Source organism: Lonchura striata, chromosome Z (genome assembly GCF_050655825.1).
Source record: "Lonchura striata isolate lonStrDom1 chromosome Z, ASM5065582v1, whole genome shotgun sequence".
NCBI lineage: Eukaryota > Metazoa > Chordata > Aves > Passeriformes > Estrildidae > Lonchura > Lonchura striata.
Window position 1 is genome coordinate 48,233,732 of NC_140740.1, and position 7,541 is coordinate 48,241,272.

A 7,541-nucleotide genomic window follows, 5' to 3' on the forward strand; every position below is an offset into this window, starting at 1 on the left:
AAAGGCAAAGAAGTCAGTCATGGAGCTCAGCTACTAATCATACCCAAGGAGAGCATTCAAATAGTGCAGAAGGTGCTCTCATCTCCCTTTTCAGGATGAGCAATCCTCAGCCCTCAGGTTGTCACCAAGGTTAAGCAGCAACAACTTTAAGTCTCACAGCAGCTGTGGCTCTCTATGGCACACTGCATTTTTCTAAGGATAGTTAAATTGGCAGCTTTCTGAAAAACAGATCTTTGAATCCTGTGTTTTTGTTTCCACAATTAAAATTACAGCACAGAATGCAACTAGATTTAGCGAATTTTTGAAGAAAAAAACAACTATGGAAGTTACACTTCAAGGTACATTTAGTAAGGCTGGCAGAAGGCCTTAGGCAAGACTTCCCTGCACACTGTGAAATCCTGATCTCTCAGGAGGGGTGGAAAGGGAGTGGAGGGAGGATTCCTGCTGCACTTTCATGGACTCTGTGCCTGCCTATAGCTTTTTCTGGAAGAGGGAATTGTGACACAGGACCAAGATAAAGCCTGGTGAGACACTTCACTCCACCTGGTATCGACACAATGATGTGGCTTTGAATTTGGGAAGACTGAATTCCTTTCCTCTTCTTGAACTCTACATCCCTGACAGCACCGCAGGCAAGTCTTTCCATGGAAGGATAGGGCCAACAACATGGCATCCCACACAGTTACTGTAAGGTCTGAAGTGGTGAAGCCACTGGGTTTAAATATTGCAGTTTCACAATCAGCTCATATCTGGGATCAGCCCACACCAAATAGTACCACAGATTTCCACCCACCCCATATCCTGCCTGCTCAAGTGCTGGCACAGTCATATGGGCAACAGTACAAATGAACCCGAGGATGGAAATGATCCAGCTTGTTTTAAAAATTCAGAACTCAATACGAGGATTTTAAACACAGACAACACTCTGATCTGGTCCCAGTGGCACAGAGGCAAGGACAGGAGGAGAATGGCAATGGCAGGGGACCACACTTCCACTCCCACAAATGGCCTTAACCTACATAGGACTGAGAGACATGTGTGGCCACAGCCCAGGGCAAGGGAGTTGCACACACCGTGCAGGCAGGCGCAGTGTCTGCCTTTGGCTGCATGGCATTCACACCTCCCACTTCTAAAACCCAAAGGATAGCCACCCTCTCCACACACAAGGAAGCCTAGCTGAATTGCATCTGCACCACAGGTATGGAGAGAATATAGGCTGGATTATTTAATTTACACTGGCACGACACAAAACTCACATAGGTCTGCCCTGCATGCTGTTGAGATGCTTCAAAAGCATATGCACAGCTCTGGGACAACAACAAGCAGAGCAGGGACCCTCAAATTACACTGCACATGGAAAAAGGATGCGAATGGCCACACTGATCCCTCTTTCCTCCCAGAACAAACAGCTGAATAGGATGACTTGAGGAGCTTTATAAATTCTCCACACCTGAAGAATCCCAAAGTTCTGATGAACAGCCTAAACCTAGCAGATTTTGCAACTGCAGGCATCATAAAATCCTTTGATATTTGCTGATGTATGGCTGTGCTAGCAGGGCAGAGCAGTGACACTGCATTCCGACTGCAGAGATTCTGGACTCAAGCTTTACACATCTGCATTCACAAGTCACAGTGGACAGAAACACATGGTGCTTTTTGGGTTTGGATGCTTGAGACAGACTAATGGGTGTTAAGGAGTCAAATTCTCTTTGTTCCTTGGTTAGTGGCAGAGTGTATGAACAGAAGTGGGCTAATCCAAAAACCATCCTGGTCCCAGTTTGTTAGTTTATAGCTCTGCTGCAAACAGACATTCAGCTGGATACACAGTCACATTCACAAATATAACTTCCAGTTACAATATATCTAAGCAATTTAAAGTGGCTAAAAGTTATCAATTTAAAAACTACAAAAACCTTGGCTGTATCAGGCCAAAATGATAACAAATTTCACATGAGCATTATCACCTGCAATTTCTGAGTAACCCATACTGCTGTTCACACACAGTCTCTCCCACCACAATGACTACAGAATACAAGATCCTGGAAGCTCCAATCGTTTTCCTGTGCAAATGCTCCCAGTTTCCAATGGCCTTCTGTACAACTGATGTTTCATTGAGCACTTAAGAGGCAGGTTGAGTTTTACACCTTTTCTATGCTTTTACAAAGAAGGCACTAATTTTCCTTCCTCTGTAAGCCCAGAAGTAGATGTGCTCTTTTCTGCATGACATATTGCTCCTACCAAAGTATAAGACTTGCTCCATACTGGAATCCCAAACAAGTTTTCATTTACAAAACATATAGCAGAATCATAGAACACTCTGAGCTGGAAGTTTCCAACTTTTTGAGTTGGAAAGGATCCAACATGGATCCTCAAGCACAATTCCTGGTCCTGCATAGGACACAATCCCACTAATCACACCATGTGCCTGAGAGCAGTGTCCAAAATAAACCACCCAGCTGGAAAACACACATGCCTCACATGAAGGAAGAAGGAAGAGGGTCAAAAGCCATCCATGTGTGACCCATGTACAAAGTATCTCCAGTGTGTGATGCTGCTGCCACATCACCCTGAATACTCAAATCTTGTTACTGTGTTTACACCTTAACACCCTATTTCGAGGGCTTCCTGCCTTTCCTCTATGCTATTTTAGGATCACCCTTCTAAAACAACTGCTTTCTAAGCATCCAGCTCACATCCTTCCCTCTTCCTCCCTGCAAATCTTTTATCTAATTTTGCCCCCAGTTTCAAATCACACCAGGAAGCAGTGACAGCCAGGAATAGATTTAACCGGAGAGAAATGGTTTGTACTCAAAACTGAATGAGAAGTTCAGCACAGATGATATTCTTTACCATAATCCAGGAATTTTGCACAGAGAGAGCTGCCAGGGAGGATGCCATGAAAATTTCCATGTGTGACTTTGACAACTCCTTGATGCCAAACTTAGTGGTGGGAGGGCTGCAAGACCGTGGGGTCTGAATCTGCCCCCAGCCAGCACTGCTACAGCAGAACAGGGAAGTGCTAGTGGCAGGCACAGGCTGTTTCTGGGAGGTGAGATCACCCCTTTGGAATAAAACTGCCTATTTTTCCCCATGCAGAAATTATCACAAATGCCCAAAAGCTAGGAGAACAAACACATCTCACTGAAACACCTTTTATTCCATCAGCAAAGTTTTACAATAGTATCTCAAATTGGGGGAGAAATAAACAAAACAAAATAACAATCTCTGCAACATTGTTTTGGCAAATCACATTATTTAGGTTCTAACATCAGTTGTAATTCCCAGCCTACCTCTTTCCACTGAGAAGTGAAGGTTTGGATGTCTGCAAGCAATGAAAATGAGAGCCAGAAAATTTAATCAAGTCTATTTTACAGCAGGATGCAGTATGCTGGGTTAAAAGAGACTTATTTCCAATGCTATTGCAGGCTCACTTGAGCTCCTGAGAGGAGCCCTATTAACAGAGAGAGGCCAGGCTTCAAATAACCCTGCAACTGCTGCGGGGCAGATAGGGAAGGAACAAATTCACAGTTCTCAGATTTAGTTGAGGGGGCCAATTCTACCAGCAAGAGCTACTCGGCTTCACAAGACTGCTTGGCTTTGAGCATTTTCCAGGATTCTTCCTAATATTGAAAATGGTAGCTACTTAAATCAACCGCTTCCTCTTTCCTGTTATTCAGCATCCCAAGATCTTGCAATTTGACCACAAAGCCAGAAACATGTATTTGAGATGAGAAATACAGCTCTTCACTAACAGCAAAATGGAAGACCGAGCACTCTATCAGAGCAGGGGAAAAGCTGGAAAGTATGATCTGACACTACTGGAAGAAACCTTAACAGGTGGAAAAGAGCCTGAACTCATACAAATGTACTCCTACATACATTACTTTTTGTGACTTCAGAACAGCTAGGCCCAAGGAAGAAAAGGAGTGAATTTTCCACAAGTGGTGAGACTCTCTCAACATGCCCAGCAATGCCATCACCCACAGTCAAAATGCTTACAGGCTGCCCAGACTCAGCCCTCCCTACTAGCCTGTCAGCATCTCCTTTCACTTGCACCCACTATTGCAAACAATAATTTTGCCTTTTGATGGCCATTGCCTGCAGGGACAGGAGGTTTATTAAGCTATTTAACATCACTGTTTTGCTCTTTGTGGTGGGGACTAGCTGCACACACAATAAATCCTGGGGATGAACTGCTTTTGGCTCTGACTATGGGCTTGCTGAACCATGCTTCCCCTGCACGCTGGGACAGGTTTCCAACCATAATAACCCTGCATAAAACACCATCTCTTGCTCAACAGTTTCTGCCAGTCACACCAATCCTTTTCTCTCTCCCACTGCCTAAACACATCTTTGATATTCCTGCTGTTTGGCCAGAATAAAGGACTCACCCTCTCTAAAACAAGGAAACCATACTGACACCCATTCAGTTTTACAATTCCCCATGAGAACAAACATTTCCCAGCTAGCTGCCCAGTGACGGGCCTGAGGTTACTTCTCCCAGGCAAGTGCACTGCTTTGCATTCAGGCACTTCATCGATGGATGCTCAGGATCCCCAGCCAGAAGCAGATCATCAACAAAAGAGCAGCTTCTACCAAGCTGCTGAGACTGTCCCTGACCCAGGTGTCACACCTGCTCAGGTGACAAGTGCCCCCAGGATAACACCTCCACCAATACTGCACATCCCTAAAATCGATTGCTCAAGTACATTTTGGGAACTACAGCAGGTCTCTGCAACACAACAGCCTGCAAGGCAGGAATTGAACTATGCCAGATATATATGCACCTATCTGCCTGTAGGGAATTTGCCTCTTTCCATGGATCCTCACATAAACCAGCTTCTAACTACATCCTCACTTTCTGTTTTTACCACAGTGAGTTTGAACTCTTCTCCCAAAAGGGAGAAGAATTAAGGAACACATATGGCAGTAGCCATAAACATTTCCCAACTTCAGAGAGCCCATGGACTGGAGCTTGCAGATTACTTCAATGTTCCAATGAATGCTTTGCACACAGTGGAGTTTCTGGATTTAATACAGATTTTGCAGGCTGTTGTAACCACACTTCCAACTACAAAACACACAAGCATCCCACTAGCAGGCCACGATGGTGACTAAAATCACAGAAAGTGCCTTGAGACAGTCCTCACCAACACCCCTGGAAGTGAAGATTATTTTGATAGGAGGGCAAATAAAAGTCTGCTTTCTGCAGCTATTCACATAACATCCCAGCATCAAATCAATCTTCCCCAGCTGCTTCTGCAGCCAAAACTCATCAGGATTTGCCCCAGTTGTAGCTTCATTAGATGCTACCAAATACAACACAGGTGCAATTCAACTTGGAACATGACAGCAGAGTTAAATGCTTTTTTTTTTTTTTTTAATTAAAACAATTGAAGACAGCAAGCTCTCACACTTCATCCCATGTCAGGATACCAACATACAGCTTTTCTGCCCCATATCTCTATCAAACCATGACAACAGAGAGAGTTGCTCATTGATTTGTGCTCCTCATGGACTCAGAAGGAACTGTCTGTGGCCATAACCTGGGCTTTGAGTAGGGGCTGATCCAAAAGGGTGTCCGCAGGTGTGCCAGCCCAGTGACCAAGGATGAAATCTATGATCACAGAAGCAGGTAAGGGCATGAGTCGCTGCGCACCACTCCAGACAGGCAAAGTCCCTGGCACAAGCAGTAGGACACCCTTCTGCCTAAGCTGGGGGGACAGTCCCATAGGAGAGGCATCACACAGAACTGCAGACCCCACTGGGGTTGCTGCCCAGCAGCTCCTGGCTTGTAGGAAATGCTTGGTGCTGTGGTACCAGAAGCATTACAGGCAGAAATACTCCTAGGAGCCCAGTGAAGAGTTGTGCCAGATGGTGAGGAGGTGCAACACCAGCCCTGTTCACCTTGCACAGTGCAGAAGGGAAGATGATATGGGGTATCTCTTCCCCCCAGCTGCCAGACCCTGGGGCTATGAAGGGTCTTTTTTGCTACTGGGGCATTGCCAGTCCATGGAAAAGCCAGAGCCAAGGGAATTAAGCACAAAGCACTCTGCACTGTGGCTGTACTTCCCAATGCATCATGCTATCAGCTTGATCATCCAAACTGACACAAAACAGGAATGACTGCCCTCTTTTCTTTCTTTTCCCTTTTTTTGTCTTTTCTAGATTTTACAATCCCCCTCAGAAATCTGCAGCTCTGGCATGAGACAGACCAGCACCACGTCACAAGAAATCCCCTGTAAGCCTTTCAATGACTTTCATCTATTATTCACTTACTGCAAATCCTTGCCATTAACAAACTGCACTAAGGGAATCCGAACTTTCAAAGCCACAAATCTCCTAATAACTACGGCCGCTTTATACATGCCTTAGGATTAGCCATGTCATCTACTTAGAAACTCAAAGCTGCTCTTCATTATTGGATCTAACCTGCCTGCAAACAGGAAACAGACTGGTAATACTGCCCCTGATTTCAATGATGCAGAGGCAGTCATTACGTGACATCCCCCTCCTGGGCACATCAAGCCCAGTGGCACACATTTATGCTGCACTACTGTGCCAAAGACCCAGAAACCTCCCTCGAGCACACTGACACCAACCCTGGCAGACGGCACAGGAGTAAGCCTGAATCCAAGCACACTCAGGCTTCACACTGGCTCCTAGTATGCAAACTAAAGGCAGTTTTACAACTATCTGCTCTGTAAATTAAAAATGCCTTTAGTTCCTTTGAAAAATAAGAGCTTATTTAGTCAATACATCGGCTTCTTCAAAGAGCCTTCAAACTAATTAGCCATGATAACTGAGTTACTATGAAAATACAGAGCTTGCACTCAATACTCTTGATGATAACAGAGCTGCTGCTTTGGTACTGAAGCTATAGAATTAGCACAAACTTCATCAGATGCATTTTCCTATAGGCTCCAAATTATATTTCAAACTGAATATTTTCCTTTCCTGCGGTGGATGTGGGAATTCACTTAATTCATTTGTAAGTTCAAAGCAATAATGATTTTTAGCCCATGTGCAGATCAAGAGTTTGAATATTCAACAGTGACAGCATGAGGGGAAGGAAGACAGACACACAAGAGAAAACACAGAAAAAAAAAAAACTGCAGTAAAAAAGTAAAGGAGGGTAAAAAAAATAGTTGCTGCACTACAGATGAAATATACAGCTGCTCCGGTTCAAATTTTTCAGGACAGAGAAATGAGGATTGCTTAATTTAACAAAAAGGGCATACTACCCAGAGGCAAACCCTCCCTCATAGATGCAGATAGGCTGTCAAGCAAAACAAAGTTTACAACCCCCCACAAGATATGCAAAGGGCAGAGAAGCAGACTGCAAGGCTCACAAATTTTTATTCCAAGAGTTCCTGCCCACCCCTGCTTCTTAAAGAGCAGGTTTACTTGGCAGATAAGCCGTTGCTTCTTAAAAAAAAATTCAAAAAAGTAAAGAAAGTCAAAGGCAACAACATCACAGGAAAAGAAATTTCCCTTTTTTCTGACTTCCATTTATCTGCTTTACATGCAGGTTTACTTAC

At 44.3% G+C, this 7,541-nt stretch overlaps 1 protein-coding gene across 6 annotated transcripts in view; it reads right to left on the reverse strand.

Annotated features, from left to right (window-relative positions):
- PDZD2 (PDZ domain containing 2) overlaps positions 1 to 7,541 on the reverse strand; it is a 201,078-nt gene that overhangs the window by 74,426 nt on the left and 119,111 nt on the right. The window lies entirely within an intron of this gene.